Source organism: Phoxinus phoxinus, assembly GCF_949152265.1.
Source record: "Phoxinus phoxinus genome assembly, chromosome: 21".
Lineage (NCBI taxonomy): Eukaryota > Metazoa > Chordata > Actinopteri > Cypriniformes > Leuciscidae > Phoxinus > Phoxinus phoxinus.
The window spans coordinates 8,388,053-8,401,052 of NC_136896.1; the positions used below are offsets into that span (position 1 = coordinate 8,388,053).

General features: G+C 39.7%; 1 long non-coding RNA gene across 1 annotated transcript; it reads left to right on the plus strand.

Annotated features, from left to right (window-relative positions):
- The first annotated feature begins 3,595 nt into the window (after positions 1–3,595).
- On the plus strand, positions 3,596–11,656 carry LOC306989140. The gene is made up of 3 exons (XR_013795591.1): positions 3,596–3,931; positions 10,809–11,038; positions 11,126–11,656. It is a non-coding gene; the product is annotated as an uncharacterized lncRNA (long non-coding RNA).
- Positions 11,657–13,000: the final 1,344 nt, after the last annotated feature.

The window sequence follows — 13,000 nt, forward strand, 5'->3', positions numbered from 1 at the left end:
CATTGCCTACCTTTGTCCTCCTAAAATCTATTAAAGCCCTCTCCATTAACCATCAGAATTGCTAAAGGCTGCAGATAACGACCATTATGTTGATAATAGTGAATAAAAGGAACAAAAGATGTTTTTTGTGCAATGAGAATGGTATGCCTCAATCAACCGTTCAACCAAAGGTCGGGCCTATTTATAATGGGAGCCTGGTTGAAATTAAGGACTGATTCAGTAAAAGAAACAAATACCTGTTCCTGTGCCAATAATCTGTCAACGCTTGTAGTCACCAATCAATGGTTTACTAAGTATTCTAAACAGCCTGTCGGTGTTTGTTCACTCAGTGTCACCTGTTTTAATATGATTTGCTAAATTCAAATCATGAGTTTCAAATCTATTTCAAATTAATGTTGGTGTGTTTAAATACAATAGACTCGGTGATGAAGATAAGAAAATCTTTTTTTTATTTTTTATCAAATGACCATAAATTGTGATTGGTTTAAAATTGCAACATTTAAAAAAATTGTTTGAAAGTTTTGAAAACAGTTTAAAAAATCATTGAAGTTTGTTTATGGGGATAGATAGATAGATAGATAGATAGATAGATAGATAGATAGATAGATAGATAGATAGATAGATAGATAGATAGATAGATAGATAGATAGATAGATAGATAGATAGATAGATAGATAGATAGATAGATAGATAGATAGATAGATAGATAGATAGATAGATAGATAGATAGATAGATAGATAGATTGATTGATTTCAGGCCAGTTGCCTTACAATTATTAAGTAAATAAACTTTGTGTAATTGAAAAAAAATTAAGTTATGTAAACTTGACAATTTCACATAATTAAATTTTTTCAATTACACATTAAGTTTATTTACTCAATAATTTTAAGGCAACTGGTTTCCTCACATTTTTAAGTTGTCAACTGATCTCTTTTTACGGTATAGAGGTAGATATTTTAATAAATTAATTCATATGTAATAAATTAATTTTAGGGTGGGGAACACTTCATTTCCCCAAATGCATGTGTTGAATTTCAATTCAGTGAATTCCACTTCCTGTCATTCCAACTGTAGGTGTGCGATCGAAAGGGAACCAATTCTTCAGTACTGAATTTGTCATAATCCTGGTGGTAAAGTAAATAAAACAACACAAAGCACAAACACTGAATTAATTGACTATTTAGTTAAATCGGTCAAATACTGTATATAGTGGTTTAAAAAAAAACAAATTCAAGATTGAGGGTGAAAGTTTAAGAATTCATTCTTGATGAAAATATCAGGGAAGACGTGACCCCTTCAATGCCTTTGCTGGTTACAACTCTGCTTTAGGGAGAGCATTTGGGAGATGACACAGAATATTAGCTGGTGCTTGAAAACAGTGTTCATTGTTTCATGGATACTTCTTGTTAAATAAGCAGAACACGGCCTCAGACACATCGACGCGTCACTGCGTGGGGGTCAGCAACATTGCTGGGAATTTTTCCCGCAGTAACACATGCACAGGCAGCTCTTTGGCATGTGCATGTGGACAGTAAAAGTGTCAGAATGACATTTACACCATTAGAACGACTAAATCTCTCTACGTTACAGATACTGCTATTACGGCTTGGGGCGAAGCACACACACACACACTCAAACACACAAGATGGCAATTGTGAAGGGAAAAACTGTGCATTCAGTATTTACTTGGCCTGACAGCTATAATTTCGGTTTTCACACAGCTTAAAGATAGGGGGTAATTAAAGTGAGAATGTTTTCCTTTCAGATTAGTTGTCCTGTCCATTTATCAGTTGTCTGACCACATGTGTACAGACGCTGGTTGCCTCTGAAGCACTCACTGAAAGTCAGTCTTTCAGAAAGAGCGCCAAATTGTCTTTCCCCATTAAAAACTGCTCTCCACCCAAACATGGCAAGCGTCTCGGCTTGAGAGGTGGCTATTTTACAGGCCTAAAACATTCCTCTGCCTCTTTCCTTCCGTCTTTTTCTGTACCCGACCCATCCCTCCCCCGTGACTGCCAACTACAGTAACGTCTGTTGGTACAACTCAATCAGGTCTTCATGTTGAATTGGGCTTAAGTAACCCCTCTCAAACACCCATGAAATAGCAGAGAAAAAACTTGTCATAAATCTTTACACGAGAAAAAAAAAACCTCAGACTCATAAAAAAAGGAGGGTGACAAGGGTTGCGCTGATGGGCTGATCTATGTAGCCTCTCCTCTCAAAGTTATGCACAGCCATCCTCATACAAGCCCGCCGTATATCAGCCACGGGGGATGGAGGGCCAGTCAATGGCCAGGCCTGTTACATGCGACGGGCACAGAAAGGGCCCCTGAGTAGGCTCCCGTCGAGCTCCTCCAATTAAAATCCTTTTTTGAGACATGGTTATGTGCGAATGCCGACACTTGACTGATTTTTTGATATACAGTCTTGGTAGGTGGGTCCGTGCGGAGAAAGAAGGCACCTCATTTCTGTGTGGCAGAGGGGAGTGATTGGGCTGGTTTTAGGTTTCTGTAAAACTAACGGATCATTTAGGGCTTGCTTGATGAAAGTGAATTCTAAATATAATATATTACTCCACAAATGCTTTGATTTGGCCTCAGTTTACACAAGCAACGGCCACCGCATGCCTCTGGAAATCTTTCTATGCCATTTTCGGGCCTCTCAATAATTCTTTGAGAAATCTGCGTCGGCCGTTTCTCACTAATTATAACCCTCATGGTAAAAAGAGAGGAGACAGTGGCAGCTCAGTGCCTTAAAAGAGAAACGCATAGATCATAGATCTTTTTAGTGGCCCCTCCCTCTTCTGCCCCTCCCACTGAAACACAGCCAATCACAGGCACAGTGCTCAGACCAGATGCTGGCTCACAGCTGCTGAGGAATTAGTGGGGTACAGCCATTGCTCCCCTAACATTACTAATGAATCTCTTTTAGATGACTTTCATGGCTTCACATGCAGCAAGTGAGCTACCCAGCCCCTGCCCTCTGATTGACCCCATCCCTGGCCACGTATATATTCTTCATAGTGACTGAGGGGAACAGATGGGGTACAGGAATACCCCCCTTTCCTCACCAGTTTTTCAGTCTTTCGAATAACCACATAACCCCCACCCCCATTTTTATGGACCATGACCCCATAATCTCTCTCTCTCTCTCTTCTCCATCAACAGTGTATAGCTTTATAAGGCTCCTGTCTTCTAGGGAAGTGAATGTTGCATATTATATCAAAGAAAAGTCTTTGTTGACGTCAAAACAAAATTCAGTCTACAGGAGAGCTATTGTTCCGTTTGCCACTTTTCAGGCATCTTATTATTCACTATGCTATCAAATATGTTTTATACAGCCAAATAGGCTACATTTAAAAAAATATATATTACATAAGCCATTTTACAAAAACTGATTTGGTGGAATGAACTGAGTTATGGAGGCATTTCTTAGGCCTTAATGTGGCATTTCTGTCTTAATGTGTAATGTTATGTCTTACTTTTTTAAACAATACTTAACAATGCTATAATATTAAGATAAATAAAAGGGTGTATTAACACTTTCTGCAGATAACATCGATACGCCTTTAGGTGGCAGCAGGTATCTGTCTTTATGATATAGGCTACGTTTTTTGAACAATTTATTCAGCCGATTTGTTTAAAAACGCGGATTCATTCAAAAACAGACACAAATGACGTGCTGAATTAGGACTATTCTTTACTTATTTTTTTTTAACCATATCTCTCTATGGCAGAAATAGTAAGAGTAGTATGAATGCGGTTCCGAATTTAGCAAAGGTTTACGGGTGATTCATTGAATCATCAATTGAACCGATTCATTCGAAAAGACGGAATCATTCCAGGAACGAAACGCTAACTAGGCTACATTGCTCTTCTGTTGTTGTTTTTTAAAGACGTATGAAGACGAATTGAAAGACTTGTTTGAACAGTAAGTTACTCAATATTAACTTTCTGTTTATTGGAACTGTTGTATAAAAGCAATATCACACAGTTGTGCTTAGACCTAACATTTATTTTGCGCCTCAAAAATGGCCAAACCGTCATTGCTAACGTGACGTTTTTGAATTAACGTTAGCTGCTAACGGAGTCGGAGACCTGTTCTAACGGAATTGTCCTTATATGTTATTAATCATATTTATAAGAACAAAGTAAGTACCTGCTGTGCTGATAAACGTCCATAACACATATTTAGCTACAGGTGATATTGTTAATGTATTTTTTTTATGTGCCCACCATTTTTATGTATTTTCATGAAAGTGAAACACACACACACACACACACACACACTCACTCACTCACTATATACAGATACTATTACTTTAGGATTATTATAAGCTAATGGGGCAGCTTGAGGATGAACCTTTTCTTCTTTCATTTTTTTATATGATTAAAATAGCTTCATAAAATAAGCCCACTAGCCCAGTGGAACTACCCACACTTCTATATGGATTTCTTATATTCAGTGTCTCTCCGCTTTCCAGCATGGTTTTCCTTTTTGATCATTTTGTCAGATCTAATAGGCACATACACGTACATGCACAAATGCGCACAGCACACATGCAATTCAGAAGGAGCACAGCAGCTGAAGTGAACAGGAATCAAGGAGACTTTGGGGATTTTTAATGGCTCCAAATGGCCATACAGTGGTGACAGTGTAGAATCAACATCCATCCATTATCTCTGCATCTGCTTCTAACTCAGCCTTCACGAACACATGCTCAGGAACACGCACACACTCACACTCACCACACACACATACTTGCACTCAAACACAAACAAATACCGACAGGTACACACTCACCCAGAGAAAGTGTGTCACACTTGCTCCGGGTCCTCTGGAATCTCAGACCCTCCCGTTTTATTGCCCCGTTTCCTCCTCCTCCTCCCTCGTTCTGTGCCGCAGAAATGCGTGAGGATCACCACAGAGCAGCTGCTGGCAAGAGCCGCAGGTTCGGGCCAAAGAGAAACACATTATCCTGTTCTAAACAGGAAATGTCTTCTTAAATAGCCATAAGTAAGGGCTTCACTGCACAGTTGGGCCCTGGAAACACTATTTTTTATTTTATGTTGAAAGCCAGCATATGTAAACATAATCACACATAAATCTAAACAGTTATTAGTTCACAGTCTGCCTTTTATATATCCTCATAGCACAGAGAACATTTGTGGCATATATATACAGTATATATATCCTACACACACACACACACACACACACATACAGTATACACATACACTATAGGCTACAGCTACAGTATAGGCCTATATTCGAACAAAGTATCTGCTGTGCTGATAAATGGCCATATACACACATATTTTACATGTGATATTGCTTTAATGTATTTTTTATGTGCCCACCAGCCGTGATATTTTACTTACAATACTCAGCAGCATATATATATATATATATATATATATACCAGGTATATCCAAATAACATCCATTTAGAAAATAGATTTGACTTTAGAAATTAGAGATGACTTTAAATAAATGGCACTTAGTTTGATATTTTGTGCAATGACATTTTTATGTATTTTCATGCAAGTGAAGCCTAAGTGTCCAGATAGTTTTTGGGGCTTTTGTACTTGTATTTTTTGGTTGCCACTTGTGTGTTGTGAATGGCCCGGGTTTTGTGTCCGCCTGCACATGAGTGAGGCCTGCACACAGACAGTGGCTATCCACATGAAAGCCTTCACTGTCCCCACAATCTCGCCTTTGTTCTTACACTGGTCTGATCAAGGGCAGTCTTTGTGAGCTCCTTGTGCCCTGCCTGCGTGCACTTTCAAGGGGATATTTCTCTTCCATGTCTACTCCTTTGCTTTCTTCTCTCTCTGAAATTTAGCTCCGTAATTCATGCCTTTTTCCAGGTAAATGAAAAAAGAGGGCCATGCGATTGATGTGTTTGGCGGCTGTAGGGGATGCAGTGGTGTGGACAGAGGAAAGTGGTTGAGGAATAAAGCCATGTCTTCCCTTTGTCATTACATCCTCCTACCCATTTGTTTTTTTTCCCCCAAGTGTCTTGAAACAACAGCGCTGCTCCTTATTTTCTGTAATAGTGCTGCTTATTTGCTGTGAGTCATTGACTTTGTGCCAAAGCCACATTTTCCAGTGAGTTTTGAGCTGTAAACCGCATCAAAACGAGGGGTGGGGTGGGGGTCATTCCTGCAGTGAGTGTAAATATTTGGGCACAGAACACATAGTGGGTGGCACTTTGTGTTCACGAGAGAGGAGTGGCATTGCCCTTGGACACAGAGAGATAAAACTGTTCCCCTCTGTGCAAAAGCGCAGGAACAAACCCTTTACCCACCTCTCCTTCACTGCTTAATTAGCTCTTATGAAATTAGATGAAGCCCACAGATAGACTGCAAGGGGAATTACTAGCGTTCTGGGTCTCATTGCAGTGACTCAATATTCTGATCAGGTTTATTGTCTGTATTAGAGGAAACAGGTGGTCTGGTCAGACTCAGGCAGGAATGAAACTAGATTTTTTTTTAATTTTCTGAAGAAAAAGTCATACTTGTCTCTGCATATCTCGCCATAATGCTAGAGTGTTCTGAGTGGTTGAGAGCGTCTATGGGAATTTTCCATCTATTTTATCATCTCTCAGATGGACTTCATAAGTCCAGTTGTTTAGAAAAGTAATAGCACACTCTCCTCAACAAGCCGGCCACACAATTTGAGGTGTCACTCTTGTCTGCACCACAAACTGCGAGACAATTTTACGTTTAAAAAAAAAGATCTATATTGGAAAGCTTCGCAATTTGAAACGCAAGCAAGTAATTAGTTGCATCAGAGTTTATTACTTGAGGTTAGAGGCTTAGTATGAGCAATTGTAGTAGTGGTGCTATACATAGATAACATTATTAATATATGTAAGTTGCATATCGATCAAAAAGTATTCTGAAAACTAGCAATGTGAACATTTGTGCCCTGAACATCCCAAAATTGATTCAACCTCACCCTAAAGCAATGCTGTACCCAACCACTACCATAGCCTATATCTGGACAAAAGGAAAATCAGAGCTCGGTTTGTCCACAGGGAGTGTTTAGCGCAGTTGGAGGCTGTTCTGTCAATAACTATGATTATCAGCTCGCTGAGGTCATGCTACAGAGAGAAGAGAGGCCTCGGGGTGTCAGAGGTGGGGCGCATATGCCCACAAGGTATAAGGACCTGCACTTCTACAACATGTGGGTGTACTTATATACGACCTTACCAGAGTCACCCCAGCCCTGCCTACCAGGGCTCTAATCATAGTCTCCATGTCCTCAAGCTACATGGTGTGGTCAGCAGACATTCTGGCTACAGCGGAGAAACTTCAGCTGCCCGCATAATTTTCTTTTTTAACTGAAATGCGCCGGTGACCCCGGCCTGGCCTCTCGCTCACCCCGGCCTCCGCACGTCTAGCACCCGACCAAAACAACTTTTACGCTCTCTCCTGCTCGGAGACTGCAGTACAACGCAGACTTCCAGAGTTCAGCCAATCGTTTTGTTTCGAGGCAATAAATTTGAATTGTTATTGTTCGCCCAACTATTTGCAAGCGAGTACGTGTCTGTGTGTCAGAGCGGCGCTGCATGCGCAAGCCACAGGTTGCACATTTGGTTTTAATTGTGGCCGTTTCAGTCCAGGGCAAATGGAAAGCACATGGAAACCCCTCCACCTGCCTTGAGTCAGCTACTGACAGAAACACAGCAAATCACACTGACAAGAGGTGGGCAGAGAGAGAGAGAGAGAGAGAGAGAGAGAGAGAGAGAGAGAGAGAGAGAGAGAGAGAGACGATAGCGAGTTGATCGAGGGCGTGCAGTGAATAATTAATGATGGATCCGAAAGGAAAATAATCTTTAAAAGGTAACGGAGAACAATTAAGACTTCGAGACTGAGTTGCAAGCAGACAAGTTGTTGCAGGTAGGGGGCGCTGTAGGGTCTGGGGTTTTCATTGGCCACACAGGATCCTTGTGTGCAGTTTGGAAATATGCCTGTGCCTGGCTGCCTTGATAAGAAACACATGCAATTCGGACAAAGAGACTCCTCTTGTATGATTCCCTCTGCTGAGGCGAGAACATAAACAAGCCGATTCAAATTAAAGAAGCCAGTGTCAAAATATTTAAACCCACCCAACCTGGGCTGAACCGATTTCAACAGGAACAAGACTGCTGCCCTCTGAGATACCGGCCTAGTTGCTTGTCAAAGAAAGACTCTTTGATCCGACAACAGAAGCAAGTGATGAAAACTGTTTTATGGAGAGATAAAACCGTAAAGTGATTACAAAGAGTAAGAAAAAAATATTTCCATCAGCTTTGTGTTGCTATCAGAAATTAGTTTGAATGACCGTGTGCAGTTCAAATCACGTACTGCATTATACATAGACAGCTTGAAATTTGTAATACTTTGAACCTTCACTGTTTAAGGGTCACTGGTATTTCTACTGTCCACGCATAATGCGTGCTGTTGTTTTCATACGAGGAACATGCTGTGTTACTGCTTACTGAGGCAGACGGCTATCACATTTGTGAGGCTGAAGTGTTTTTACTACTAAAAATAGTGTCTGTGGGAAAAATGTGTGTTTGCTGACAAGTTTCATTCATGCTGGTTTCGACTAACTGTATGAACAAGCAACCTTTTACAAGCCACAGATTTGAAAAGTTCTTGGAAGCTTGTTGGAAATTGGAACGCACATACTTTTTCCAAGTCTGTCACATAAAGTGTATTCTGCACACTGACATACAACATGCTTAAGAGCTTCGAATACTTCAATTTTTAATTTATCCTTGCAAGACAGGCTTGTAAACAGTGTTTGCTAGGGATGTCCATTTCCGCACCAGTAATTTATTATTTCTGTGACAGAGTACAGTAATTGTGACTTTATTTCTCACAATTGCACTTTTATATCTCATAATGTTGACTCTATATCTCACAGTTATGACTTTGTGTCTCCCAGTTGTTTCAATTCTCATAACTGCAACTTTATCATATTGTGGCTATATTTCAAAATGTGACTACATCTCACAATTGCAACTATAATTCTCATAACTGCAACTTTATCGTAATTGTTATTCTAATTTAAAATGTGACTACATCTCACAGTTGCAACTTCATTTATAAATGTCTAAAAAGCTATTTCATTTTATAACTCACATATTGTGTGATTTTGTCATACAATTGCAACTTTAGCCTATACTTCAAAATTGTAAGTCTTGAATCTCAAAATGTGAATAGTTCACAATTGCGAAATTCTGACTATATTTCACTACTTTGCATAACTGCAACTTTATATTGTTTATTGTTTACTGTGTAGAAGCAGGCAAAAACGAGAAGTGAAAAATCTAATCTATGCAATCATTTAAAAAAACAAAAAAAACACTAAGTGTCTCATTTAACTTTATTACAATTGGAGTAGTTTCTTAATTTTTTCCCAGCTACAATTTGTGTAATCTTGAACTCAACTTAATAAGGGGGCATGCGTTGTATCCGGGTCTGGTTGCGTATCGCTGTGATCCCTCTCATCAGTGTGTGAGGTAGGGCATCCCGTACCAATCAGCAGCCATGTTACAGCATTCATCTCCCATCTCATTTAGAGTCACTTACCTCCATGCCTAAAACTTCTCTGTGCCATACGCAAACCCTCCTGCTCCCTTCAACTCTTCTGAGGTCACAGCCAACCTACCAAATGAGTTTCAAATGTTCATGTTATTTATGATTAGGTATCAATTCACTCTACAAATCTCTTGCAGATGTTTTTGTCACTGCAAGCCTTTTCCACATACATAGGCTTGTATATGCGTACGTGTGTGTTAGAGAGAGAGAGGGTCTTGTATGAATTATACATACAGCAGGTGTTACTGTTTACCACTAAACCTTGAGCCTGGGTTATACATCACAGGCGTGGCAATATCATCTCAGTTCAGGCACGGACAAAAATACATTTACAATCTTTAAATTTACAATCCCCCCAAAGGAAAAACAACAAGAACTGCAAAACGTTTACTTAACAAATTACAGAAAATGAGGGTTAAATGAGAATTCCAACTAATAAATCAGCATTGTATTTTACTTTATTTCACAATTTTACTGGCTACGTGTTACATTGGTGCTCTTATTATTTTAGCTACTTATTCACTTGCATGTTTAAACAGGCAAATATGACACAAACCAATCCATCTTACTGTGGTCCAGTGTTTTTTTTAGCCTGCACTGTGCTTTTACACCAGTAGGTGGAGTCGTCAAAGTGTCTGTCATGTATTCAATACTCGGCAGAAGCCAAATGGGGGGGGGGGGGGGGAGGATATATTGCAAAATATTGCCCATCTATAAATCTCATCAAAATTTTATAAATAACATATCCAATCAGTTCCTGATGAATACAATCAAGTCCCTCTTAACATTTTTCTCTCTGAATATCCTGTTTGACTCTGGAATATTTTCTAATAATGGAATTGTGAACATGAACATCATGTATTTTATGAGGCGTTTGCTAATTTTTCCCTGCATAACATGAACACATCATTTACCACGTAGTTTAAGCAAGAAGTGCAATTTTTATTTCTCTCTTGCTTCATAGAAGTGGGCTTTATAGTAATGTGACTGTGAATTTTAAGAAGAGGGACTGAATGTTGCAGGTTTCACCGTTCGACTCATTATACAATTCCCTCGTGGCCTCCCCTAGAACATCTCTCTTACTGAAACTTACCCTTTCAGATCTCATCAGTCATAGGTTACCCCCGCTGACAGGTCTGCCTTGAGATTGACGCACACATCTTTAAACACACATACACTGCCTTATTCCTTGTTTTCTCTCTCCCCTGTAAGGCATTCACAGTCAAGGAAACCTGGACACCACACACATGCAGCGGTGTCCGTTGGGGTCCTCCACACGCCAGGTCTGTGCACTTCTGAGAAGCTGAGACGGGACTTAAGGCTCAAAGGACACGAGGAAGACAGCGCACATGACCTTCCTCAACCCCTCTTTTCCTCTGGCTCAACATCTGGTTTGGTTATCCCTATCCCTGCCGGTGATCCACTCACACACACACACACAGGTACCTCAACATAACACACATCCACACACATGCGCGCCACCTCTTGCCCTCCGTCCATTAATCGTATCAGCCACATCGTGCCCTCAGCTTTCGCAGTGATTGGTAAAGTAAACCCAAGACGTGAAAATGATGTATGAGCTGCTCTGCTACGGAAACGACAATCGAGCAGAACCTCAACCTCGGCCGGACCCCGCTGTGCCGCTCTCTCCCCCTTCAAAGGACCTCACTCTTCTCCCAGAAATCCTTTCTCCCAATAGGCAAGACACACCTGTCCTCCTTATATGTCAAAACGGTTTACAGGCAGGAGTTTTTCAGCCCTTTATTGGAAGCATCTGAGCCAAAGCCTTGTTAGAAAGAGGACCTGGAGAAGGCTGTTGCTCCCTTATGTTGTGCTTCCAAAACTACATCTTACTGTGTAAATACAGTTAATTTTTGGAAATGTAAGGCCCATTATGATAAACGCTGCACCGCTTTTGTTGCAGAGTAGAACGAAGTCTTGAGATGATGCATTTTGTCATTAGAATTTTTTCAGTAGTGCACTAGATTGTAATGATTCTGCGGAATGAGAGCATTGTGCTGTCATTGTGAATAATAAAAACATCAACTAACTGTTGTCTCGAAAGACAATGTGGGGTTCATTTTCAGCCATCTTGTCATCAGCAATAACGCTGCTATTTCTCAGCCTAAACACACCACACGCTGCCGCAGCTTTCGCTGTAAAACAATGATCATCTCACTGAACTGTAATTCTGTCCCTTGAACCTCACAAAGAGTCTGTAATAATTAAGAGCAGTACACAATTGTACGCATTGAGCAGTACGCATATTTTTTTATTTTCTTAAATGAAGCAGATGCACCACAGTAATGCATGTTAAATGTGATGTGTGTTTGTGTGTTTGTGTGTGTGTGTAGGCTATAGCCTAATTTTTTTTTTTTTTACAGAATTACATGAAATTGCCTCTTTTTTTAATCTGAGTCGAGAATTGCGTGCAGACACTCAAAACTGATGAGGAAGAAACTGATGGTATAACAAGACAGGCCTATCTCACATCTCAGTCTTTGCAAGTTACTGAAACCACACATGAAAATACACGTGTGTGCAGTGCAAAGTACTGTATGATGTGAAAGATAAATAATTGGCACCAATGGTCTCTACGATCAACTTAGCTCAAGATGCTTTTAAGAAACGCAGCCCACTACGATTTCGTTCACAAAGCATATTTACTGAAAATGCAGGTGAAGCCTGTGAATTCAGTTATAGAATGAATCACTCTAATATAGGACTGACAAACGTATGTTGTGTGAACGTGGCCATATAGACTTGTCAGGCCAAGTTTCTGAACACAAAACAAGCGTAACTGACGTGTAAAAGTGGGCTGTGTTTTTGTTAATTAATTTGTGTTTTTGAAGTTAAAGAGTCAAGAACAAGTCTTTTTTCAATTACTGTTCTTTTTTGGTCTGGTTAGGGGTTTTTTGGTTCGTAAAGTTTCAGAAGGTTATGTTTTCATAGGCTATTAACTATTTGAAAAGTTTTATGAATTTTATTTTCAATTAAAAATTGTATCTCAGATGTTGGGAAATAAGATGCTGTATGCAAAACATATAAAACAAACATTCTAAAAGGTATTTATAAATGAGAGGTCAAAAAAGAAACATTTTTTTAAATGATTTTATTATGAGACAGATGGACATTGTATCTCCCACATTTTTAGTAACACACACAGACCAATCCATATTTTTAGGGAGTCAGAAAGAAACGGATTTCAAGTTAAGATTCTGTGACACACAGATGATGGCTCTCTTCCCACAGGAATCATCCACTGACACTTCATGGGGATTCTTTGGATAAAAAAAATTGTATTGTCATTTACCATAAAAGTCATATCAGTTTAAGTGGAGAGGTTCAAACTCTGGTTTGCTTTTATTCTCTGCTGTGCTGCTCTCTGTTCTGTGCATGCATGT